Source organism: Chlorocebus sabaeus, chromosome X, assembly GCF_047675955.1.
Source record: "Chlorocebus sabaeus isolate Y175 chromosome X, mChlSab1.0.hap1, whole genome shotgun sequence".
NCBI classification, from domain to species: Eukaryota; Metazoa; Chordata; class Mammalia; order Primates; family Cercopithecidae; genus Chlorocebus; species Chlorocebus sabaeus.
The window spans coordinates 139,699,324-139,726,883 of NC_132933.1; the positions used below are offsets into that span (position 1 = coordinate 139,699,324).

Below are 27,560 nucleotides of genomic sequence, written 5' to 3' on the forward strand. Positions count from 1 at the left end.
TCTTTTCTTACAAATGTCTTGGTCTCGGCCGGTTGAGGTAGCTCACACCTGTAATCCCAGCACTTTGGGAGGCCAAGGCAAGAGGATAACTTTAGATTAAGAGTTTGAGACCAGCCTGGCCAACATGGTGAAACCCCGTCTCTAATAAAAATACTAAAATTAGCTGGGTGTGGTGGTGTGTGCCTACAGTCCCAGCTACTCAGGACACTGAGGCAGGAGAATCACTTGAACCTGGGAGGAGGAGGTTGCAGTGAGCCAAGATCGCACCACTGCACTCCAGCCTGGGCGACAGAGCGAGACTCCATCTAAAATAATAATAATAATAATAAATAAATAAATGACTTTGTCTCAGGTGTTTCTTTATAGCAATGTGAGAACGGTCTAATATAGGCCCATTCAATAATCTCCCTGATTAGCAACCGAATTCCATCTGCAACCTTACTTCCCCTTTTCCCTGCCAAGTAACATATACACAGAATCTGGAAATTAGGTTGTAGACATCTCTGGGTGGCTCTTGTTCTATTATTATAGAATGATAGTGTTCCACACATCTGTAAGTATTCCACACTTATCTGTCTCTCATTATTGAGCTTTTAGGTTGTGCTGTCTTATTATTGAGATTTTAGGTATCTCATTTTTAGTATGATATACAATTTTATAATAAATGTCATTGTTCATTTTACTTTTTCCTTATTAGGTAAACCAATCTTTCTTAGTTACAGGTCTTTTCTCTCTTAAAGGGGCAAATTATAGAGAGTAGAGATGTTCTGAGCAGGTGTTGGCACTGAAAGTCGTGTAATTTAGCAAAAATAATACTGGAATTCTAGTCCATACCCCTCCTCCAACATTTACTAGCTGAGCAATTTTGGACAAGTCACATAATGCATTGGACAATTTTCCTTATCTGCAGAAAGGGGAAGCAGCCCTTATCCAGGCATTATCACAAGGTCAAATGAGATTATGTAAACTGTGATGTAACTGTATCATTAGTGGTCATAGTGGTGACTATCGTGACTATAATAATCTTTTTTTTAGTCTGAATATGTTCATATATGATAATAATGTAATAATTGAAACTACATCAGACAGCATGGCCTTATTATTTTTTTTAATGATTTCTGGTAATAACATACCTCAAATCATTTATCTTGTCTAAAATGAGACGGAAAAATCAGAAATATTATCGTGGTAGGAATCAGGCTGAGAAAGAAGGCTTTTTAAAAAATTTTAATTATAATTCCAAACTATGCTTCCCCTCCTCCCTTGCTCCCTGCAGCCACCCTGGCGTCAGTGTAGCCTTGCCATCAGCAGGGCAGTCTCACCCCATGACCTTCACATTTGTTATTTCACCTTCATGGAATGTTCTCTCCCAAACATCTGCTTGGTTCCCTTCTTCTCCTTCTTTGCTCAAACGTCTCCACAAACATTACATCCCTGGATCAACCGATATAAAGCTGCTCCACCACCACCACCCTGGGCATTCCCAACCCTCTTCCCTTTATTCATTTTTTTTTTTTTTTTCTATATCACCACTAGGGTCTAAATTCCACAAGGGCAGGGATTTGTGTCTGTTTTATTTGCTGTGCTGTGTTCCATGCCTAAAATGGTCCGCTATATATTATGCACTTAATAATTGTTTTAAATGATTGAACTGATTTTAATGCAGTCCAAGAAATTCGTCCAATGGGCTAATGGACTCTTTTTAGCAGTAGTTTTCTCCATTAAGTCATACTCTTCACACTGGTTTGGACAGCAACAGGCCTGTGGGGAGAGCAGGCAGATGCAAAAGAGTGTGCACATTTATGAAGCTTTTATCAGAAAAACAAATGCCCAAGATGACCATTTACTCTGATTTTTAAAACTGAGGTATAAACAGAGAGCCATGGACTGAGCATGGTGGCTCATGCCTGTAATCCCAGCACTTTGGGAGGCTGAGGCAGGAGGATTGCTTGAGGCCAGGAGTTTGAGATCAGCCTGGGTAACATAGTGAGACCCCCATCTCTGTATAATAAATAAACAAAAATTCAAAAAATGAATAAGCAGAGAGCCATGCTGTGTAGTTTACAGTGGTTGGTTTGGAGAAAGAACAAAGAAAGAAGGCATAAATGAAGACTTTTGCATAGAGATAAATCCAGGTGGATACGTCACTCAGTCCTGGGAAGCTGTCCTTGTGACCTTTGGTTGAAAGCTGTTGTCGTCATTAGGCACACCTTGGTTTAATGTTGAAAGGCAGAATGTAAAGAAATTGGTATTTAATCTGTAAATATAGTAGAAATCCACTGAGGTGGTGAGCTAATCGAATCTCAGCACGCCCTTCACGCATCTACAGCAGGAAAAGCCTGTGTTAGAGAGAGATGAATACCACACTGAGTACTTTAACTTTATTCATCTTTATGAACTTTTCATAAACTAATTTTAATTGTCCTTTACCCACAAGCAATAAGGACTCACCACACCCCTGCCCTGCTTAGACATGCTGTTATTTTACACTCATGAATTTGTGACTCTTGTCTAATTTTATTCCCCCTGTTCAGAAAAATAGAACAGCTGTTAGTCCCAGCTTCCTGGCTGTTCTCTCAGCTTCCCCTTCCTTCCTGTCCTTCTACTCCAGGCCCATGTTATTTCTCTTAAAGCAAGTTTTCAAAACATCAAGGTAGATAAAGATCTAGGAATCATAATTCTTGTATACTCCTTAAGCACAATGTTTTTTTGGTTTGTTTTTTGTTTTGTCTTGGATCCCATATCCCTAACAATGAAACTGTGCCAAGAATCCATTTGGAAAGTAAAGCCAAGATATATCCCTGTGCAACTAGCAGCAGATAAACAGCTTTCAGTTTAATCCTAATGAGAATGAGCAAATGGACACCGATACTTGGCTTAGTATTTCACCAGCATAATCCCTTTCCCATGCAGTGAAACTCTTCTGTGACCTATTTGTGTGAGTATGTGTGTGTAGATACAGAGTAGTCCCCCTTTATCCATGAAGGATACATTGCAAGACCCCCAGTGGATGCCTGAAACCCTGGATAACACCGAACCCTATATGAACTGTGTTTTCCTACACATACATACCTATGATAAAGTGTAATTTATAAATTAAGCATGGCAAGAGATGAACAATAACTAAACATAAAATAGAACAATTATAATGTACTGTAATAAAGTTAAATAAATGTGGTGTCTCTCTCTTTCAAAATATCTTTTTTTTCTCTCTCTTTTGAGATGGAGTCTCACTCTGTCACCCAGGCTGGAGTGCAGTGGTGCAGTGGTGTGACCTTGGCTCAGTGCAGCCTCTGCCTCCTGGGTTCAAACAATTCTCCTGCTTCAGTCTCCCAAGTAGCTGGGACTACAGGTGTGGGCCACCACTCCTGGCTAGTTTATGTATTTTTAGTAAAGACGGGGTTTCACTATGTTGGCCAGGCTGGTCTCCAACTCCTGATCTCAAATGATCAGCCCACCTTGGCCTCCCAAAGTTCTGGGGTTACAGGCGTGAGCCACTGTGCCCAGCCTCAAAATATCTTATTATACTATACTCATACTTATTTTCCAAACTTGGTTGAACATGAGTAACTGAAATCGTGGAAAGTGAAACCTCAGATTATTTTGTATTTATTCTCCTAGGACACGAGGTGTTTAATTCTGGTAGTATTTAGAAATTTCTAGAAAATCCATGTGAATGTTCAAGTGAATGGAAGTATATGTCACACTTGTCTTTGGTGAAATCATGAGTGTATTGGAGGATTTCCACTCACAAAGATCGCCTCTTTCAACCTAAATGGTAACACAACTGCCAGGGAAAATGTGGGGGGATTTTAATCCAGGTGCTCTCACCCAGCCCCGTTTCAGTGGACTCCAGTCTTGCATACCAATTCAGAATGGTCAAGCTTCAGCTCTAGGGTTCAGATAAGAGTAGACACAAAGGGGCATCTTGCGTCCAGTGCCAGTTCAGGACATCCAATTTGGGCCTGAGTCAATTACTGATGGGGAGAAGTTGGCCAGTTCCAAGAGAGTCCTATAATTAACTATCAATTAATGTGGTGGGAAATTTATATAGAGACCAGAATATGGAACTGGGAATCAGGATCAAAACTTCATTTTAAAGATTCTAGATGTGAGACTTCCTCAGCAGATCCAAAACAAGGTTGGTGAGACCAGGGGCAATCTATGGGACGACTAGCTAATATTTCAGTTTGGGGATAAAATTAGACTCACAACTCTGAATATTTGGAAACTAGATTTGATTCTTCTCTGAACGATAAAATTAGCTTGAGGGGATTACTGAAAGTGAACGATTCAAAGAAATACCAAGGATTCACCAACAAACAGGACTTTGGGAAATTTGAGATATCTGATTAAATTTTTGGAAAATCTAGAAAGTTTATTTTATGTTGATAACCAAAAAAACAACATTTTTTTTTTGCTAGTGGTTTTTAATTTTTTTAATACTTTAAGTTCTAGGGTACATGTGCACAACGTGCAGGTTTGTTACATAGGTATACACGTGCCATGTTGGTTTGCTGCACCTATCGACTCATCATTTACATTAGGTATTTCTCCTAACACTATCCCTCCCCCAGCCCACCACCTCCCAACAGGCCCTGGTGTTTGATGTTCCCCTCCCTGTGTCCATGCGTTCTCACTGTTCAACTCCCCCTTATGAGTAAGAACGTGCAGTGTTCGGTTTTCTGTCCTTATGATATTTTGCTGAGAACAATGGTTTCCAACTTCATCCATGTCCCTGCAAAGGACATGAACTCATCTTTTTTATGGCTGCATAGTGTTCCATGGTGTGTATGTGCTACATTTTATTTATCCAGTCTATTATTGATGGACATTTGAGTTGGTTCCAAGTCTTTGCTATTGTGAATAGTGGTGCAATAAACATACACACACGTGTCTTTATAGTAGCATGATTTCTAATCCTTTGGATATATACCCAGTAATGGGATTGCTGGGTCAAATGGTATTTCTAGTTCTAGATCCTTGAGGAATCGCCACACTGTCTTCCACAATGGTTGAACTAATTTACACTTCCACCAACAATGTGGAAGCATTCCTATTTCTCCACATCCTCTCCAGCATCTGTTGTTTCCTGACTTTTTAATGATCAGTATTCTAACTGGCATGAAATGGTATCTCATTGTGGTTTTGATTTGCATTTCTCCAATGACCAGTGATGATGAGCATTTTTTCATATGTCTGTTGGCTCCATAAATGTCGTCTTTTAAGAAGTGTCTGTTCATATCCTTTGCCCACTTTTTGATGGAGTTGTTTGTTTTTTTCTTATAAAATTGTTTAAGATAAAAGAACATTTCTTATTCAGCTACATCTCTCCTTGAGTTCCTGGTTTGTGGGCAACGGTAAAGAAGGGGTGGTCTGGAAGTAAATCTGGATTCACAGTAAGTAAAAATAATCCACACCAATTCTGAGGGGAAGGACCGAGTTGAGTATTTTCCCAGTCAGTATGGTTCACAGACTCATATGGTTCAGGGCTCATAAGAGCTATGAAAAATAAGGTACAAAGAATAAGGAACATAAAATATATGAGGAATTATCTTTCTCTTCTCTAGTTAGCCTGACCCCTGTTGGCCTCTCATTAAGAAGGAAATCTTAGTTATTAGTGTTTTCCTGGAAGATGAACATTTTTTCCATTAAATTCTTTTATGTTATCCAAAAGTCCACATAAAAGAAAAATGATATATATTTATGGGATTAAAGACTTCAGAAAGTCCAGCAAAACTATTTCCAGATCTCAGCTCTTCCAATTACAATCCAGTTTTATCTCAAACCTACAGGGCTATAACTTTTATGTACAGAAAAGGTTACAGGAGTTGCCTAACTATTGGCAATTAAAGATTTTGCCTGCCTTCACTTGGCTTATTTTATTACAAGGAAACTTAGGGTGAGTTTATTGGGAGGCTGTGCTGGGATGGCCCTAGAATGGAAACACTGTCGGAGAGAAGAGCTCTGGGGGTGTCTCCAGATCTGCAAAGGGACAAGCCCATCAGTGGTAGAAATTGCTAGCAAAGTGAATCCTTATTGATCCTTGTGGTTGACTCAATCCTTGGAATGCAGACGTCTTGTAGGAAGAAATACCATTTGTGGCAGTTAGTGTGGGTGCTGTTGACTGAGTTTCCTCCTGCTGCCCTTTGGGTACCCAAAACACTAAGGTTCAGAGCTGCCAAGGGCTTTCCCCAACAGTACAAACTCATCCACTTTCATTCCTGGCTTGAAGGATCTTGATACAATAGAAGTTTTGGGTTCTTTCCATATTCCTCCCTCACTCCTCTGCTATGGCCCAGCTGTCATTGTGGGGAAGCTAGAGGTGGCACAGCTGGGAGTCTTGTTTCAAAATGAATTTCAAACTGTGGCTCAAAACCCACATGAGACTTCAAAAAATAATTTTTAAAACAAGCTAAAAAAATTCTAGTGAATTCTTCTTACTCATGTCCAGCTGCCTCTGACTCAGGTAAGCAAGGGCTCAGGTCTCATCTGCCCCTGCCACTGTCTGTCTGTCCTTTGATGTTGGCTTAGTTGTTTGCCCTGTGACCTCAGCTTTCTGATGGATTCAAGAAAGGTTTGAACTTGCAGTTTGTCTGTGTTTTTTTTTCTTTCTTTCTTTAATCATTTTAAGCCCAGACCATCTAGCTTTTTGATGTTATAAGGGTGGGAGCCACGCTATTCCTTTTTTTTTTTTTTTTTTTTTTGAGATGAAGTCTTGCTCTGTCGCCCAGGCTGGACTGCAGTGATATGATATCTCAGATCACTGCAACCTCCACCTCCCAAGTTCAAGTGATTCTCGTGCCTCAGCCTCCCAAATAACTGGGATTACAGGTGTACACCACCGTGCCCAGCTAATTTTTAAATTTTTAGAAGACACAGAGTTTACCATGTTGGCAAAGCTGGTCTCGAACTCCTGACCTCAGGTGATCCGTCTGCCTTGGCCTCCCAAAGTGCTGGGATTACAGGCGTAAGCCACTGCCCCCGGCCTAGAGCCACGCTATTTCTAACTCCCACATCTCGGAGAGGAAACTGGAAGTCTCTGCCATAGAACCTAACAAAATGGAAATGTTTGTCTATAGGTCTCTGCATCAAGACACTGCCAAGCTATGGAGAGCAGGAACTGTGGCTCCTCCTCTGTATCCCCAGGTACATTGTGGTACCAGGTACGTAGTAGGTGCTCAGGAAAAATGCCTGGGACTTTTTGCTACATTTTCATTTTAAGTAATCCTGTTCTCCCTTGTATTTCTGGGGCTAGCAACATTGGCATCACCTGGGAGCATGTTAGAAATGCACATTTTTTGCCTCCAGCCCATCACTGAATCTGAAAAGTGAGGGGGTGGATAGGACCCCACAATCTGTGGCTTTACAAGCCTTCCAGGTGATTCTATTTGAGAATCACAGGACTTAGAGAAAGATAAGATCGGCAGTTGCTTCTTCTTGCCCTTTCAGGGCTAATGCTGTGAGGTTTCAGGCTGTAGCCCTGATTTCTCACCCCTGGACACAGCCTAGACTTTCTCAGCTACTTTGTACTTGCCCGTGCAGTTTCCTAAACCCTGAATCAATGACCTCAATTTTACCTCCTCCTAATTTAAGTGAAAGTCAGTGGCAATTAGTAAGCTAAAAAAAAAAAAAAAAAAAAAAAAAAAGACAGCCAGGGGAGCAGTGGCTCATGCCGTAATCCCAGCACTTTGGGAGGCCAAGGTGGGCAGATCACCTGAGTTCAGGAGTTTGAGCATAGCCTGACCAACATAGTGAAGCCCCATCTCTACTAAAAATACAAAAATTAGCCAGGTGTGGTGGCACACGCCTGTAGTCCCAGCTACTCGGGAGGCTGAGGCATGAGAATCACTTGAACTCAGGAGGTGGAGGTTGCAGTGAACCAAGATCGCGCCAATGCATTCCAGCCTAGGCCACAGAGTGAGACTCCATCTCAAACAAACAAAAAGATGGACTTTCAAAATCTAGCCAGTGGTTTTTCAACCTTGGCTGCATATTGGAAGCACCTAGGGAGCTCTCAAAAACAAAACAAAAAAAGCTTCACACCAATTAAATTATAATCTCTGGGGATGTGGCTTTTTGCTTGTTTGTTTTTTAGTTCTGCAGGTAATCCCATGAGCCAACAATCTTCCAGAGAATCAACACTCTGGTTCTGGCTTGGTAGAGAGACTCTGCCCTCAATTTTTTTTTTTTAGTAAAATAAACCTAACCTCAACATTGGCTTTCTTTGGAGTAAGGCATTTCTCTCTCCCAGCACCTTCCACTCTACATCATGTGTGCCCTCTCTATGTGTGACCATGAAGGCAGAGATGGGGGTGTGTGTCAGTTCCGGGCACACAGCTATGGAGCTGACTGACTGCTCTCTAATATCCCATCCTGGCTGCACCAGAAAATGATCTGTAACACATTAAGGTGGAGGGGGTCCTCCTACGTTCTGTCTTTGGGTTTCAAGAGCAAAGAAAGTGCATGCATTCTGTAACTGCTCATTACCCTGGATTCTGTGTCATGGAGAGGTAGAGAGAAGGTTCTGACAAGTAAGGCATTTATTGGAGAGTGAGTTTTCACTTTTAATAAACATCCAGCCTATTGCCTGGGCAAGTCAGCCAGCTTTGAGGCAGGTGAACTAGGTCATTGTTTCTGCTAAACTTTTCAGTGCAAAAGCAGCTCTCCTGTTAGAGAGCAGATCTGCACATCTTTGCAGAAGCTGAGTGACACATTGGCACATTCTCCAGCTCCTTCCTTCTGATAGTTCCTAGCAGGTATGCACGAAAAGAAGTGTGTGCACAGGATGGGGACCAACACAGCTTGACAGCCGAGACCACTAAGCACCCTATCCTCCTCCCGTAACAACTTCTGCGCCCTACCCTGCTCCAGCTTTACCACCAAAACTCTCCTCTTATGCTTCTGAAGTTGGCAGGACAGCAGTCTTATCTCCCACAGCTCCATGCAGCTCCATCATCTGTGCATCCTTATCTACATAGCATCATCTGGTCCTATGCAGCCTGGCCCCCTGGGCACCCACCAGAGCCATCATATGGTCCCACAACACCTCTGCAGCCTTGCCTCCTATGGTCTCCTGCAGCTCTGTCATCTAACGGGCACTTTCCACCTCCATGAACTCCCTCACCCGCAGCATCTCACTTCCTCTGATAATCACAGGCAGAATCAATCTTGCTTTTCTTGAGTCCAGTAGTAGTACTTTATACATACTGTGTATTCTAGAACTTTTCTCACTTTATTATAATTATTTGCTTGTAGTCCTTTCTCCCTTAATAAACTATATGTTCTTTGCAATCTAGTTTTTACTCATAAAAAATATAAATCCAGAGCCAGTAAGCAACTCATTAATGCTTATTGGTTTGATTTCAATACATATTAAAGTTGTCTTGGTTGATAGTTTGGAGTTGGGTGGAGGAAAACGGTAAGCCCAACTTTGAGGACAACTAAGGAGTTTCTGGGGAGCCCATGTAGGTGGAAAGAGGCCATCACAACGGAATGGTGTGGTCTGCAAAGGTGGACAGCTGTTGGGTGAAGATGGTGGACGATTGTCCAGCATGGCAGTACCTAATGGCAACAGAATGTGAGCCACAAATACAAGCCAAATGGAATTTTAAATTTCTAGTGACCACATTTTAAAAAATAGTAAAAAATGGCTCATGCCTGTAATCCCAGCACTTTGGGAGGCCGAAACGGGTGGATCACGAGGTCAGGAGATCGAGACCATCCTGGTTAACACGGTGAAACCCTGTCTCTACGAAAAATACAAAAAATTAGCTGGGCGTGGTGGCGGGCACCTGTAGTCCCAGCTTCTCGGGAGGCTGAGGCAGGAGAATGGCGTGAACCCGGGAGGCGGAGCTTGCAGTGAGCCGAGATTGCGCCACTGCACTCCAGCCTGGGTGACAGAGCGAGACTCTGTCTCAAAAAAAAAAAAAAAAGTAAAAAAAATTGGTGGAGTTAATTTTAATAATGTATTTTATTTCACCTAATGTGGTTGACCCTTAAACAACACAAGTTTGACTTGTGTGGGTCCACTTACATGTAGATTTTCTTCCACCTTTGCCACCCCTGAGACAGCAAGACCCACCCCTCCTCTTCCTCAGTCTACTCAACATGAAGACAATGAAGATGAAGACCTTTATGATGATCCATTCCCACTTAATGAATAGGAAATGTGTGTTCTCTTATGATTTTCTTAATAACATTTTTCTTTCTCTAGCTTACTTTATTGTAAGAATGTAGTATATAACGTACAAAATTTTTTTTTTTTTTTTTTTGAGATGGAGTCTCGCTCTGTCGCCCAGGCTGGAGTGCAGTGGCACGATCTTGGCTCACTGCAAGCTCCACCTCCCGGGTTCATGCCATTCTCCTGCCTCAGCCTCCCGAGTAGCTGGGACTACAGGCAGCCGCCACCACGCCCTGATAATTTTTTGTATTTTTCGTAGAGACAGGGTTTCACCGTGTTAGCCAGGATGGTCTCAATCTCCTGACCTTGTGATCTGCCCTCCTCGGCCTCCCAAAGTGCTGGGATTACAGGTGTGTGCCACTGAGCCTGGCCACAAAATATGTTTTAATTGACTGTTTATGTTATTGGTAAGGCTTCCGATCAACAGTATGCTATTAGCAAAGTTTTTGGGGAATCAAAAGTTATACTTGAATTTTCTACTGTGCAGCAGTTGGTGCCCCTAACCCCGTCGATGTTCAAGTGATAATATGTAAAATATTATCATTTCAATATAATCAATATGAAAAATATCAAGGTATTTGGTATTCTTTTACCTTTCTGTATGAAGACTTTGGAATTTGGTATGAATTTTGCACTTACTGTTCATCTCAATTTGGACTAGCCACATTTCAAATGTATTTCAAAGCCACATGCAGCTCACGTCCACCATATTGGACAGCACAGTCTAGACTGAGTAGATTGGGAGAAGGCCAACTCCTCCTTCTATACCTTGGGGCAGGGGAAGAAAAAAAAAAAGCCAGGTCCCGCCTAAAAGGCCCCAGGTTTACGAAAAAGGAGGGCCATGCCAGAAGAAAAGACTGCCACTAACAGGGGTGCCATGTAACAAAGCCGTTCTTTTAATGAGCCTCCCCACTCGATGCTGGTTTTAATACCACTCAGTTTCATTATCTGTGTTATTATGGGATAATAACATGCAGGTGTTGCAGATAAATAACCAGGCCAGCAATTTATGAGGGGCCATTCATCTTAGCCTCATGGCAGGAGTAAAGGGGAAAATAGACAAGTTCATCCTTACAAATCCAATTAGAAGCAGTAAGTGAAGATCTTCATGTAGCAGGACAGGGAACATTCGAATGTCAGATGCAGTTCAGAAGAGGGAGAAGGTTAAGCATACCCCGAAGCTTTTATGTGGAGCACGAAAGTTCAGCTTCTTGAACATGGAATTTTCTGGAAAACACAAGGGGAAAGCCTGAGCTAACATCACCAAAAGGAAGCAGCAATTTTTCGGGGAGATTTTCTCAAACAATCTATTGCAAAATAACCAGCCACTTAAGGAAAACACTGTATATTTAAGTTATTTATATTCCTGCCTGTGTTTCCGGACAAATAGCAAAGGTATGTGGGAGGAAGGGGAGCCAGGAAAAGCAAGGGGACAACAGAGACTGTTCACCTCTCACTGGTTCAGAAAACAAGTGAGTGTCCAGAGAACACAGCTCTGATCTGGAGACTGACCTCAAGCATTGGGAGACCCCTGTTCAGGATATCTTTTTCAGGGTGAAAGCACAGAAGGAAGTATTGTTTGGTCTTGCAGAACTGTAATAGCAAAACCCTGCACCTGCTCGATCCCTCAGATCTGCTTTCTAGATTACTCAGGGATAGATAAATTCTTAGACTGAAGCAAAACAAAATGTACACAACCTTAAGTTGTTTTCAATATTTAAGAAAGTTCATCCAATAATTAAAAGGGCATCATTCTAGGCAACTGGCTCACCCCTTTGCATTTCTAGCTAATAACTGCCAAACAGCTTTGTTAAAGAGTTGTCAAAATATGGAACGACTGTAGGTATTTTTAGTTAAGGAGACTTTTTAAAAATAAGATTTTCATTTATGTTCTCACTCAGTCACCTTAGTATTTCAAGCCATGCCTAACTAAATAAACCTCCATAAGGTTTGAGATATGAATGCTTTAGATCAACATTTCAGACTACACCTACCCAGTACCTATTTTGTTGATAGACTCTACGCTTCAGAGCCAGATGAATACAAAATAGCACATAAAATAGCAGACCACAGTGCAAACAGCAGCCTGAATGCCTATACTAAAATAAAGAGATGAACGTGCCTTATAATATCTTCAAAAAAATGAAATACCTTTTAAATCAGAAAAAGCCACTTAAATACACACTAGGTGATTGAAAACACATAGTTAATGACAAGGAGTTTTGTGAGATAAGAAACCAGAAAACAAGCAGGCCGGCTGACCTTGTAGGACCTAATGGCTTCTTTTAAAATAAAAATATGAAAAGATCTTTCTTCCTTTTTTGAGCAGGAAAAACAAAAAGATTCCTTTGTAAACACACACATACACACCCCAATGTCAGAACTATATCAAGGGACCTAGCTGTTTAAATATTTTATTGCCAACAAATTTCACAGACAAGTACTTCTCTCCCTCATGGAGGCTAAGGTTTCTCCTTGGTTGCATATTAGAACTTGCAGGGTGTTTGGGCTTTTTCAGGTTGTTATGAAATAGCTACTGCTCCAACATGGGTCTTTGTGATTGACTTTTAGGCACAAGTTAAGCTGCCTTATTGATGCAGGAGGTAGAAATAAATTATTTAGGCAGATAGGGTAAAAGAGTCCTCAGCAAGGCTTTCCTTCTAACAAAAAGCAGCCAAGAAATTATTCTCTTTGAACAAAGAGCAGCCTGAAAAATCGAGCTGCAGACATAGATAAGCAAGGTGGAAGCTTGCACAGGTGAATGCCAGCAGTGGTGCCAAAAGAAAAGGGCTACCTGGGGGCCAGGTATGTTCAACATGGAGGCTCCATCTTCCCTTTTCTTTGTCACCATGTGTACAGTAAAGGAACAGGCAACATGGCACCAGACAGGTAGCAGACCCATCTGCGTAATAAAAAGATCAGGGTGTGGGTGGCCAGCTTTTCATGCCCTATGCAAATGGCACACCTAGTCCTAACCAGTTTTTCGTGCCTTATGCAAATGGCACACCTGGTCCGACCAATCTTTCGTCCCCTATGTAAATCAGACACCACTTTCTCAAGTTCATCTATAAAACACACTACGTTTCACAAAAAAATTAGCCAGGCGTGGTGGCGGGCGCCTGTAGTCCCAGCTTCTAGGGAGGCTGAGGCAGGAGAATGGCGTGAACCCGGGAGGCGGAGCTTGCATTGAGCGGAGATCGCACCACTGCACTCCAGCCTGGGTGACAGAGCGAGACTCCGTCTCAACAAAACAAAACAAAACAAAACAAAACACTACATTTCACCTCAGAAGCAGAAACCCATTCAGGACCCCTCTCTCTGCAGGAGAGAGCTCTTCTCTTTCTTTCACCAATTAAACTTCTGCTCTTAAGCTCACTCCTTGTGTATCCGTATTCTAGTTTTCCGTGACCGTGAGACAATGAATCTCGGGTATTTACCCCATACAACAATGCTGCTTCATTATCATTTTGGAAAAGCCAGTTTTCTTTCCTAGTTTGGCTCTGGGAAATGGTGGGCCGGTTCAGTCCTCTGTCCCGTGGGTTCCCCATGGGATGAGGATGGGAGGGCTGCTTCCATTGTGTGCTAGTTACTCTTGTAATCCCCAAGACTCCCACCAGCCCATTACCACACAGGTTAGAGGCCGCAGATGTTATGTACCTTTCCAGATTCCTCTTGTAATTAATGTTGTGGAAAAGCTTTTCTGAGGCTATGGTTCCTAAAGGGAAGTTAATAGTATGTGTTACAAAAAAATAACTAGAAGCAGGAATCTGTGAAAGGATTAGAATAACTACATTGATAAATCTGGCCTCTCTTTTTCATTCATCACATCTGCCATGACTGGCTCCCATGTCGACTGTTCATGACTCTTTTCAAAGTATCATTTTCAAAAAGTTAAAATCACGGCTCAGGTCAAAGGTTTAATTCAATTAATTAATGATGGAACCAATGAGACAATAAAGGTATCTCAAAGAGCATTGGAAATTTATAGGCATTAAAAAAGAGTGTTTGAATGAGATTGCTAGGTTGGATACAAAACTGCTTAATGTCCTACAGGGCAATAAAACTATAATCTTTGGGAAAATGATTTGCATCTCTACCAGACATTATACAACTTAACAAGTCACTTCACAAAGTCTGGGATCTTTAACAAATGGTATATAGCAAGTTATTCAAAGATATCTTCCTATGGAAGGCCCTGGGGTGGGCTTATAAACCAACATACTATTATGACATTGAAAGGATATCCTGAACTCTCCTGGCCTTATTTCCAAGTTCTAGATAATTTTTCTTAGCACTTTTCTTATTAATCCTTCCCTGTTCTATTTCCATCCATTATGAAGGTGGTCAGAAGAATGTGCTGGCAAGTAGTTTTCAACACATACCAGAAATTCAGAGAATTGAGATGCATTTTGGAGTTGGGGTAGATGGAATAGGAGAGGGGGACTGAGGCAAAACTAACCGACAGATACAGTGGCTTTTTTTTTTTTCTTTTTAAACCGACTATACCTCTAGGTTTAATGTGCCTTGTCATAATCTGATAAACTACTTTGGGAAGCAGTTTATCAACTGCATTTTGACTGAATAACACATAGAGAATGCACATGCTCATTTTTTCATAGATAAGAGCCTCTTGATTTATCTCATGTTAATTATGCAATTCTATAAATGTTAATTTGTAATGGGCTAGGGACCAATTTGCAGGAAATAGAACAATAGAAACCAAAGTGAAAAACTGACGTTTGGAGCCAAGCTCAGGGTGGGGGAAAGTGCTGGGACAAGGAAAGGAGAGGAGTTAGAGGTTGTGACCTCCTAGAAGCATTGAAACCTTGAACAGTTAGAACGGAAGCTGAACAAAGGTCTCTAGAAGTGAAGGAAAGCCCCTGGGTATAGAGATAGGGGTCACAAGGAGCAGCAGATTCAGAAAGAGAAAAAATGTGTGGAGTTCCAGGGCAGCCTGGATATCAAGCTGTGTTGTAAGAGCTAGCTGAAAAAGTGTTACAAGTGGTGACATTGCCAAGGGGGACAAGGTGATGGGAGCAGTCCACCCTTACCTAGGCAGAGCATTGTATCTCTGTAATTTTTCAGAAATTCTGGTAGATGGTGATAATGAAAAGCAAACTGACTCTTAGTTTCATTGTTGTGTGGAAATAAACAAAGACCACCCAAAAGAAAACAAACAGAAGCTCTTTATTCAGAGCAAGGGAGTCAGCCACCATCACCTGCAGAGACTCCAAGGTGGGCAGAGGAGTAGGAAAGATTTATGGTAGGATAAAAAAGGCTCCGCGTATGCTCTGATTAGAGGTTGCCAGCATGGGGAAGCTGGAGGTGGGATAATTAGAAATGGGGCATCTTACGTGATTGATTTGGGGAGCATATTTGCCTTTCTCTGGTTGGTCCTGAGTTGAAAGTGGAGGCAAAAACTAGGGAGGCTGGCAGTCACTGACCAAGTCCTGACCATTCTTGGCAGAGATTGTGGGTCAGGATTCTGTTGTCCTATATGATCGGACCACTGTCCATTTGTATAAGATATGGCCATTGTCCGTCAGTATCTCAATTGTTTCTAAATATTCTACTTGCATTCCTTTATTGCCTGCACCTTAGCAGATGGCTCTCTTGGTATGCTGCAACTATATAGAGATCTAATTGTAGTGTAGCAGGACGAGCCGCAGACAAAACTCCTCAGACACCGAGTTAAAGAAGGAAGGGGTTTATTCGACTGGGGGCATCGGCAAGACTCCTGTCTCAAGAGCCGAGCTCTCTGAGTAAGCAATTCCTGTCCCTTTTAAGGACTCACAACTCTAAGGGGGTACATGTGAGAGGGTCATGATTGATTGAGCAAGCAGGAGGTACGTGACTGGGGACTGCATGCACTGGTAATTAGATCGGAACAAAACAGGATAGGGATTTTCACAGTGCATTTCTATACAATGTCTGTAATCTATAGATAACATAACTGATTAGGTCAGGGGTCGATCTTTAACTACCAGGCCCAGGGTGTGGTGCCGGGCTGTCTGCTTGTGGATTTCATTTCTGCCTTTTAGTTTTTACTTTTTCTTTCTTTGGAGGCAGAAATTGGGCATAAGACAATATGAGGGGTGGTCTCCTCCTTTATTAGTTGTATTAAAGTTGTACTGAATATGGATCAATGATGTTGACAAAAGAGTCAAACTCTGTAAAATATTTGAAGAGATTTATTCTGAGCCAAATATGAGTGACCAAGGCCCAAGGCACAGTCTCAAGAGGTCCTGAGAACATGTGCCCAAGGAATCCATAGATGGATTCATAGGTTTTGTGATTGCAAATTGGTTGAAAGAGTTAAGTTGTTATCTAAAGACCCAGTATCAGTAGAAAGGAGCATCTGGGTTAGGGTAAAGGGTTGTAGAGACCAAGGTTCTTATTATGCAGATGAAGCCTCCAGGTAGCAGGCTTCAGACAAATTAGATGGTAAATGTCCCTTACCAAACTTTAAAAAGTGCTATAGTCTTAGTTAATTAAGTTCCTGGATCAGGAAAAGACCTGGAAAGAGAAGGGGATTCGCTACAGAAAGTAGATTTTCCTCACAATAGGGCCATTTCAAAATATATCAAAGAAATATGTTTTGGGATAAAATACTTTGATTTCTTTCACGGCCTGCTATTTGTCAATGTGATGCTATACTAGAGTCAAGTTGGAATTTAGTTTCTTATTTGCTACAAAGAGTCTGCTTTGTCAGTCTTAAGAGCTCCATTTTAATGTTAATGCTGGTCAGTTGTGCCTAAACTCCAAAGGGAGGAGGGTATCATGAGGCACATCCGACCCTCCCACTTCCCATCATGGCCTGAACTAGTTTTTCAGGTTTACTTTGGAATTCCCTTGGCTGAAAGGGAGGTCCATTCAGTTGGTTGGGGGCTTAGAATTTATTTTTGGTTTACAATGTAAAAAAGAGAAATCTGATTTATCTGGTAGCCATATTCAGGACATCCTGGTCATGAAGACACTCAAACTCTGACACAGAACCTGGGTTCTGGTGATGCATAGACTGAGCTATGATATTCCTGACTTGATCACAGTCTCTTGCACTTTTAACTTGTAATTCTCAGTAACTCTCCAGCCTGCCTGCACATTACTATGACAACCACAGTCTATTAAATCAGAATCTCTGGGCATGGGCCCCAGGAATCAGTAATTTTTAAAAATTCCCCAGGCGATTGTAATGTACAGGAAGTTTGAGAATGAGTGCGCTAACCCTTGCTACTTAAAGTCTGGTTCCCCAGTCACTGGCAACATCTGCGGCACACAGGAGCTTGTTAGAATTGCAGAGCACTGGGCTGCACCCTCCACCTTTGGAATCAGAATCTGCATTTCAACTAAGCTCCAGGTAATTAGTATGCGCCTTGAAGTTTGGGAAGCACTACTAAACAATTGGTTCAGTGTGGTCTCTTTGTGAAGAGGAGAAACACAAGGATTATTTCCCATTTTGCCACCCGAAGAAGAGATCTCTTCTCCCTGCCTTCACCTCATTATCTGACTGTAAACATTGCTAGAGGTGAAAGCTCAGGCCTTCTTCTCTTGGAGAAACTGAGCAATTAGTCACCAGAGCTAGACTTTTAAAAATTAAAATGCATAGTGTGGTCATGAACAGTGCAGTTGCTTATCAGAATTCCCAAAAACTTAAGGAGAAAAGAAAACCGAAAGCAAAAGCCACTCCTACCAAAAAACAAAGTTGTCTTTTTTTTTTTTTTCCGAGATGGAGTCTCACTCTGTCACCCAGGCTGGAGTGCAATGGCACGATCTCTGTTCACTGCAACCTCCACCTCCCGGGTTCAAGCGATTTTCCTGCCTCGGCTTCCCAAGTAGCTGGGATGTCAGGTGCGTGCCACCACGCCCAGCTAATTTTTTTGTATTTTTTAGTAGACACAGGGTTTCACCATGTGTGCCAGGCTGGTCTCGAACTCCTGACCTCATGATCCACCCACCTCGGCCTCCCAAAGTGCTGGGATTACAGGCGTGAGCCACCGTGCCCAGCCCAAAGTTGTCTTTTCCCAGGAAAACATTTTAGATCAAAGAGTCAAAGGCTATTCCATTAGATTACCAAAACCCTTGAAGTTTGTTAAATAAATTAGTGTCAATAATAATAAAAAAAAACACCTCTGATTTCTTCATGTTTTAAAAGTATTTCTAAGGAAGAAAAGATTCAGGGTGGGATTAAGTAATAATGAAATATTTGTATTTGTCCTTCTGTATGTGGAAGAGCTAACATCCAAAATAAGAAAAAGATATTCTTAAATATCTTAAAAGATATTCTTAAATAAGAAAAAGAATATCTTTTTCTTATTTTGGATGTAAAGTTAAAACTTATTGACAAGAGTCTTAAACTGAATTAGGTAAGGCATGGATATTTCTCTAGAACCACCCCCCACACACACAAGAAAGAGTCTAATACTTCTTATCACATCTCATAAAAATTGTAAAGTCTACTTCTAAAGAAGTTAAATTGTGAGGATATGGTATAAGGAAATGACTTCAGATGCTAACTCTAATCCACAAGAAGTGACGAGAACCGGAAGTAATAAATATGAAGGTTAATATATAACAAACTCTGTAAATATATACTTGCTCTCCTTTCTTCTCTCAGCCACTTTAAAAGACATAAGATTATGTAAAGCAATAATTATAACAATGTATTTTTAGGTTTCTAACATATACAGACACCGCATATACAGCAGTAATAGCACAAAATAGGGGTAGGGAATGGAGCTATATAGGAATAAAGTTTTAATATCTTACCAGAATTAGGTTAGAATATTAGGAGTGAATTATAATAAATTAAGATGTATACTGTAAGCTGTAGAGCAACCACTAAAAAAAAAAAAAACCTTAAAAAGTTAAAATGTAATTAAAGGAATTAAAAGGATACACTAGAAAATGTCTACTTACTACAAAAGAGAATTGTAAAGAAGGAAGACAGGAACAAAAAATACCTGAGACATGTAGAAAGCAAACAAAACAAAATGGCAGACATAAATCCAACTGTATCAATAACTGTAAAGTAAATAGATTAGACAATCCAATCAAAAGACAGCAATTATCAGACTGGATAAAGAAAACAAGATCTAACTATATGCTGTCCCCAGTAGACACACTTAGGATTCAAAATTGTAAGGGTATGTTCATGTCTAAGGACTGGAGTCTGTGCTGATTGTGGATGAGTACATTTAATCTACTGTGTGTTGGGCACTGAGGTACGATGATTTTTTTTTTTTTTGGTCTTAACTATAGCTCTTTTGTATGAAAGATCCCAACCCTCTAATACTAAGACAATTTCAGCTCTTTCAGTGAGCATCCTGGAAGATTCAAATATTATTCTCTCCTAATAAGTTCAAAGAGGAGAGGGAAAAGATGAGGCTATAAACTATCAAATTATAATTTTCAAGAAGTTAAAAGCATAGTTATACATACAATAAATGAACATATTTTGAAGATTTATTTAACTCACAAATGAAGGAGCCAGCAGGATGGTATAGCTGGTCCAAAGGAGAATGCTTGTTCCTTAAGCATTTATAGTGTCTGAAAGAATGCTGAAACAAGATCTCCAAGCTAGAGACAAAAAATGCTTAATGTCAGATGGGGGAAAAAACCCACAATACTTTTCTAATGGAAAGAAATCATCTACATCTCTATCTGACAAAATCTCCTTCCCATCTCTTTCAGTTTATCAATTTTTTACAAGTTGTCATCTAATTTTATAAAGTCTTGGGTTTAATCAAGTAAATAAGAAATCAAAGTTGCCTACATTCGCTGCACCTTAGGTGGGCATGAAGATAACGTTCTAGATGACACGGAAAGGGCACACTGTAATCTTTCTATGATCGAAGTTTTGGAAAGTTTTTCTTAACAACAGTAGATTCAATTGTGAAATACTTTATAATATGACAACCACAATCACATGGCTAGTATTTACTACTGGTTCCTTTCCAGGCACTCTATTGAGCACTTTATATACTTTACTTCATTTCCTCCTCCTCGCTCCAACAGTAAGGGATGGGTGTATAATGATTCCCTCCAATTTCGGATGAGAAAATTAAGACTCAGATAAATTAAGTAAGCTCTCCAAGGTAACACATCCAGTAAAAGGTGTAGCCAGGATTTGAACTTGTGATGTTTTTACTCCAAAAAACTTTTTGTATTTCAAAAAGAGGATTTCTAAAATGTCTTTGTATTCACAATAGTGCCTTGAATGTAACATGTATTCAATATGTGTTTCTGATGACTTAACTGAAATTTCAACCAACACAAGCAAAAAAAAAAAAAAAAAAATTAACAAATAAGTTTTTAAAGTCTTTCCTTTTGAATTTCTGTACAATTTCTCCTTCCCCATAGAAAATTCTTCTCTTTAGCCAGATTCCTTCTCATTCCCTTTAGCTAAAGATGCATAAAATTATACAATGATTGTATCACTCCAAAATACTCTGCAAGTTGGGAGCATGTATGGACATAAATCACTCTTTATCACAGAGTACTGGCAGTGGAAATGTACTGGCTTTTCTTGTTACGGGGGTTAATTTTGAAATTCCATCATCTCTTTTAGCAAGGTATCTAAAAACTTTGTGGACAACAATCATTCACTAGATCACTTGAGGAATGAGTGAATATAAACTTAAACTTTTCTTTTTTTTTTTTTTTACAGATGAAAGACCAGATAAGCTAAACCAGGGTCACAGAGCAAAGCCTTGAAAGAATGCAGAAAAGAAAGCCAAAGTTTTCACTTGAAACTTAGAGTTTAACTATTGAACAATCCCTGCCAAAGTTATTTTTTTTCATTTTAATAAGTCCTTTCTTAAGGAAAAATAATGCCTTAAAGACAGCTGGTTATAAATGGGCAGGGAGAAAACATTTCAGGAAAAAGAATATCTGAAACATGTTTGGCAGTGACAATTTTCTTGATTCAAACAGTGAGTGATTTTTGTATTTCCACATGAGTGACCACGTTCAACAAGATGTAATTGCCAAACACCTGGCATGTGTCACATACTCTTAGCTAAAAACAGAGCCATGGGAATCGAGAGCCCATCTGTGATCATGTACTGGAGAAGGGCTGAATTTAATAATCAAAACGAGTCTGTCTAGATGTTCTTTTCCAAAAACTATGCACTTACACTTACAGATCTCTTTCCACTTAAATAGCTTGAGTGTGTGCAGGTGTTCTGCAAGACCTGCGCTGCCGTTGTTGTCAAATTCAATCTTATCTTCAGAAGCAGGTTAGAAATGAACCAAACGAACAATCTGATCATTCCATTTCATGGTGCACATCATGGGAGCACCTGGGTTGTGTCCCAATTATCAGACATATGACAAAGGCGGGGCAATGGTGAGCATGGCACTGGCCCAATTTGTCTTTTATTCAGAAAGTCACAGAGCTTGTCTGTATTTGGAAAAGGCCTTGATATACAGGCCTGAGCTAGGGCAAGAGGGGACAAGGAGTGAAGAGGACAAAGAAGTAATGCAACAACATCAGAAGCTTCTCAATCAATCAGAGCAGATGGTTTTGGGGACCACACAAACTATTTCACTATTGAACTCTGCTGGTGTCAGGAGAAAGCAATCATAGATAATGCATAAACAAATGGGTGTGGCTGTGCCCCAATAAAACTTTATTTATGAGAAGAGACAGCTGGCTGAATTTTGCCTGCAGACTATAATTTGATTACCTCCGAGTTAGAGGAATAGACGTCCACACATGACTTCATCTTGAGCTTGAACATTAAAACTACAGATGTCATGATCTGACCTGGGATGTTTTTTTGCCCTCTCAACACATCACAGAAAGTAGACGTTTTCAAAATCTTTTTTTTTTTTTTTTACACATAAGCAGATTTCCACACACTGAACACACCCATGTAACAAGCAGTCAGATTTCAAAACACAGAAAGATCATCACCAGCCCCTCAGAAGTCCAACATTATGTCTGCGAGACACATCCCTGTTGCACAGTTGAAATGAGTTGGAACTCATTCAATGCTATTTCTGTATAGTGCTCCACTGTGTAAATATTGTATTTATCCATTCTATTGCAATGGACGTTAGGTAGTTTCCAGTTTTTTTACTATTATGAATAGTTCTACTATAAAAACTCTAATCCATGTCTTTCAGAAAATATACAGTCATGTGTCACTTAATGATAGGGATATGTTCTGAGAAATGCATTGTTAGGCAATTTCATCGCTGTGAGAACATCACAGAGCAGACTGACACAAACCTAGACAGTATACCCTACTATACACCTAGGCCACATGCTAGAACCTGTTGCTCCTAGGCTACAAACCTGCACAGCATATTCCTGTACTGAATGCTGTAGGCAATTGTAACACAGTGGTAAGTACTTGTGTATCTAAACATATTTAAACATAGAAAATGTACAGTAAAAATATGGTATTATAATCTTATGAGATCACTGTTGTATATGTGACCTGTCACTGACCAAAACATCATAATGCAGGGCATGGCTATCTGTACAAATATGATTAGGTCCGTATCTAAGAGTGCAGTGGCACTGCTGAGGTAGGTTTAGTAGACTGTTTTCTACACACCGTTTTCAAAAGTAGTTTGCTCAAGTGGTATACCCCACTGTGGTATGTGAGAGTTCCATTTTCTCCACATCTTTTCTAAGTGGTCTTTTTCATCTTTCTCATTACAGACTTTCAGGTGGGTGTGCAGTGGCATCTCATTGATGTTTTTATTCATTTCCCTAATAGTTAATGAAGTTGAGCAACTTTCATTGAGCTTATTGGCCATTTGGTTATTATTATTATTCTGTAAAGTGTCTCTTTAGGTCTTTTGCCCATTTCCCTATTGTGTTGTTTGTCTTTTTCATGCTGATTTTAAGATTTCTTTTTCCGAATTCTAGTTGTATTGCTGTGTAACAGGTTGCTTAAAACAATAGCGTAACAATAAACATAGATTCTCTCTCACATTTTCTGTAGGTCAGGAATTGGGGAACAGTTTGATTGGGCTAGTTCTGGCTTGTGATCTCTCAGAAGATTGTCAGATGTCAGCGGGGGCTATAGTAATCTAAAGGCTTGACTGGGGCTGATAGATCTACTTCCAAGATAGTGCACTCACATGGCTTATAAGTTGGTGCTGTCTGGTAGGAGGCCTCAATTCCTTTCCTGTGTGGTTCTCTTCACAGGGCTGCTTAAGTGTCCTCATGACATAGTGGTTGGCTTCCCTAAGAGTAAGAAATCTAAGAGGGCAAGGCAATAGGCATAATTCCCTTTGTGTGTTAGACTAGGAAGTCATATACCCTCACCTCTGCCATATTCCATTGGTCACACAGACCAGCCCTGATTCAATGTGACACTACACATAAGCACAAATACCATGAGGGGAGAATCCTTGGAAGCCGTATTAGTCATTGTTCTCTAGGGGGACAGAACAAGTTATATATATATGAAAAGGAGATGATTAGGGCGAATTGGTTCATATGATCACAAAGGTGAAGTTCCATGATAGACCGTCTGCAAGCTGGAGAATGAGAGAAACCTAGTAGTGTGGCTCAGTCCAAGTCTGAAAGCCTCAGAGCCAGGGAAGCCAACAGTGTAGCCCCCACTCTGACGCTGAAGGTCTAAGAGGCCCCAGGAGGCTCCTGGGGCAAGTCCCAGAGTCCAAAAGGCAAAGAACCTGGAGTCTGATGTCCAAGGGCAAGAAGAAAAAATGGCGTCCTGCTCCAGAAGGAAGAGAGAGAGGAAGCAAGAGCCAGTCGAGTATCCCTCTTCTTCCACCTGCTTTGTGCTAGCAGGGCCCCGCACCCTGCATTGAAGGTGGGTCTTCCCCTCTCAGTCTACTGACTCATGCATCAATCTCCTCTGGAAACACCTTCACAAACACACTCAGAAACAACGCTTCACCAGCCATTTAGGTATCCCTCAATCCAGTCCAGTTGACACCTAATATTAACCATCACGGGGGCAATCTTGGAGGCTGGCTACCACACGAGTCAGTTATACCAAGTCATTTTTGAAGAAGAAAAAAAAAAGGAAACGGTGAGGAAAAATCCTTTGGGATGTGCTTTCAATCATGCTAAAATGCCTTCCCTTCTCGTCTGACTAATTAGCCACTCTTCAAAATTCAATTCAAGTCCCCAGTGCATCAGTTTCCCCGCGGTTCCACGTTTATGTGCTTACACATGCAGAGTGACATGAGACGCTGTCTGCCAACTGATACAGTTTTCAGGATCCCCAGAGGTTGCTGACCCCCACGATACTCTGTTCTACTAAGTCATGCCTGAAATCCTGCTTTAGTGCTTTTTTAATTAAGATTTTAATCCTCTTTTAAAGCAAGCATCTTTAGGAGCGTGTAGTGTTATGAGTCATTTATCCCATAGTTATTAAAGGGGCATCCAAGAGACGGTTTTCAGGTTAAACAGAGGCACCAGGCACCTGAGAGGAGAGGAGGAATTTCTCAGCTGGATAAGGGGAACCTGGCAACAGGTCTGGGACTGAGAAGAACCAAGACAGGTGCCTTGGAAACAAAATTTAAGGAAATATTTGCTCTCAGAGTCATGCAAGTATGGAGTTGGCACCTGAGAATGAAGACCCCCTTAAACGTTGCACCCTAGGTACCACGGCTCAGCCTATGTACACACAATCATGGTAACAATCCCAGGGCTAACAACTTTAGGTAAAATGACTAGTTATTGCCATTTATTGGCAGTTCCATATGATTCAACTTAATATTTATTTACTAATTTACTAATTGTCAGGCACTTTGCTCAAACAATTATTAATCCTGTCAAACCTCTACAAAATAGGCATCGTCCCCATTTTATAGCTAAGGAAAGTGAGGCTCATCAAAGCTACAAAACTCGCCCAAGTTCACACGGCTGGTAAGAGGTAGTGCCAGAAATCCAAAGTAGGTTGGCTTAAGTCCCATCCCTAGGCTTTTTCCCTCTCACCATGTTGTATATGTCTAGAGGAAGATAGAAATTGACAGCTATGGGTGTGGTGTAACTTGAGGCCAGCTGAGCAGAGGTTTACTCTATTATATTAGCAATGACCTGCAATGACCCACATTATACAAACATATTCATGCCACCTCTTAAGTGAAGCATAAACATTTGTGTCTGCAGAAGATGGCATGTGCAGAAGGAACTAATAAAAAGTTCTCGTGAATGAATAACTGCAGTTGAGAGAGATGTTATAGATGGAGCAGGGCGGATCTATGTCCACAGAGAGCTGCAAAATCTTTCAATAGGAATTTCTGTTTCAGGACCAGTGAGCCAGTCTAGTGTTTGTCCATTTCCTGTGAAAAGGAAAGGAGTTTTTTAAAATCTTTTTATTTTTTTGTATACGAGAAAGTGATTTTACAGATAAGCGTAGCTATTGTGAAATTCTGTTTTGAATCATAAGAGCCATTGCAAATTTTAACCTGCAAGAAAAGAAATGCCATTTTTTTAGTGGAATCACTATCCTTTGCTTTTTAGAATGAATTTATGAAAGTGTAGGTCAAAATTGCCAAGTGGTGGCAATTTCATATGGTACAACCTAATACATAATCAAGAGCAGGGTCAGCAAAATTTCCCTGCAAAGGACCAGACAGTAAATACTTCAGGCTTTGCCAGTCAGAAGGTCTCTGTCGCACTACTCAATTCTATGAAAGTAACCGTGGAAAATATGTACATGCATGGGCATGGCTGTGTTCCAATAAAACTTTATTTATAAAAATGGGCAGTGGGCTGAACATGGCCTGCAGGCCATAGTCGGGCAGTCCCTGATCTAGAGGCAGTACTCAAGTGTAATTTAGTATTTTTCTTTGCTCTTTAATATTTTGATTGTTTTCTGTTTTGTGGTCTTATTGTTTTTCTTTTTTTTTGTTGTTTTTTTAAATTATACTTTAAGTTCTGGGGCACATGTGCAGAACGTGCAGTTTTATTACATAGGTATACACGTGCCATGGTGGTTTGCTGCACCCATCAACCTGTCACCTATGTTAGGTGTTTCTCCTAATGCTATCCTTCCTACTTTTTTAAAAAACAAGTTTTTAAATGCTAAAGTGATGAGGATAAAAAATATCCCAGACAGTGCAAAGCATCTTTGAAGGGTAAAGAAACGGTTTGGCCACAGTGCACACAATTTAAAGGGCCAGCTGTTTTCACTCTGCATCGCTAGCTGAAAGAGCCATCCGGTCTCATAACAAGTTCCAGGCTTCAATTTGGTATTTCAAAAATAGAACTTGTTGCTGGAACATCTCTATCTTTAAACATTTGGAGGGGATGCTAAATAAATCACGGGCCAAATATGTCATGTGTCCAATGCTATTGTTAGGTAATACATGAGAACCTTTGATTTATGTGTGTAACTATGTGATCTTGTGTATGCAAACAAGAACACTGTATACAGGGGAATTAATGCTGAAAGAATAAATAAATGAATGAATAATATAGCTACACCTGAATGTACTAGAGGGTACCTGTGTGTGTATATTGATTCAAACTGACATTGTGATCACTGTCACAGGCTTAGATTCTAGATCTGGTTTCCCTATTAAACCTTAGGTAAATCTTTTGGCCCATATCATAGCTCCTTCCTCATCTATAAAATAAAGAGGTTAGATGAGATCGGAAGGTTGCAAACTCAGATGCCTCCAGGGGCCACGCTAATAATACAAAAACTAAGCATTGTATAAGACAACAGACTGATGTTAAGTTGATTGTGCTATAATCTGCTTTTTGGTTTGGCCTTTTAGAACAAGGTAGAGGACAAACGTTACCACTTCCAAAGTTCATCTTTGGCCCGTGGGTTACCATCTCGTGACCCTAAGAACTAAAGTAAGGTTTCTGCACTATTGATATCTTGAGCCAGATAATTTTTTCTTTTGGGGGCTGTGTTGTACATTATAAGATGTTTAGCAACATCCCTAGCTTCTGCTTCCTACGTCCCAGTAGGACTCACTCCCACCTCTCCAATTAGTGGCAATCAAAAATGTCTCCAGACATTGCCAAGTATCTCCTAGGGGGCAAAATCACCCCTGGGCTAAAACCACTGATGTTTTGAGATAACTATGCAAACATGGGTTTTGAGGCCTGGATGGTATCAGTGCTACTCAAAGTGTGGTCCCCAAACCAACAGCACCAGCATTATTTGTGCATGGGCTGCACTCACTGTGTACCTACTGACTCAGACTCTGTGGGGATGGGACCCAAGAACCGGTGTTTTAGCAAGACCTCTGGGTGACTCTGACGCTCACTGAAGTCTTAGTGGCATTGGAGTTGATTCTTCAGGGAGCAGTTTAAGTTCTTCTTCCCTCTTGAATGGAGGTGAAGATAATGGGAGTGATCAGGATTCTGACAGGCAGGGTGGAGAGCAAAATGCTGGGGGAAGAGAAGAAACAGGGTTCCACTTGG

General features: G+C 40.7%; 1 long non-coding RNA gene across 1 annotated transcript in view; it reads right to left on the reverse strand.

Annotated features, from left to right (window-relative positions):
• Window positions 1-1,487: 1,487 nt before the first annotated feature.
• The window catches only part of LOC103231608 (uncharacterized), a 33,464-nt gene continuing 7,391 nt past the window's right edge, over window positions 1,488-27,560 (reverse strand). Inside the window, exons 2-3 of the long non-coding RNA XR_496956.3 lie at window positions 11,259-11,410; window positions 1,488-2,339 (exon numbers count right to left, since the gene is read on the reverse strand). This is a non-coding gene — a long non-coding RNA (uncharacterized lncRNA). The remainder of the gene's footprint in view (window positions 2,340-11,258; window positions 11,411-27,560) is intronic.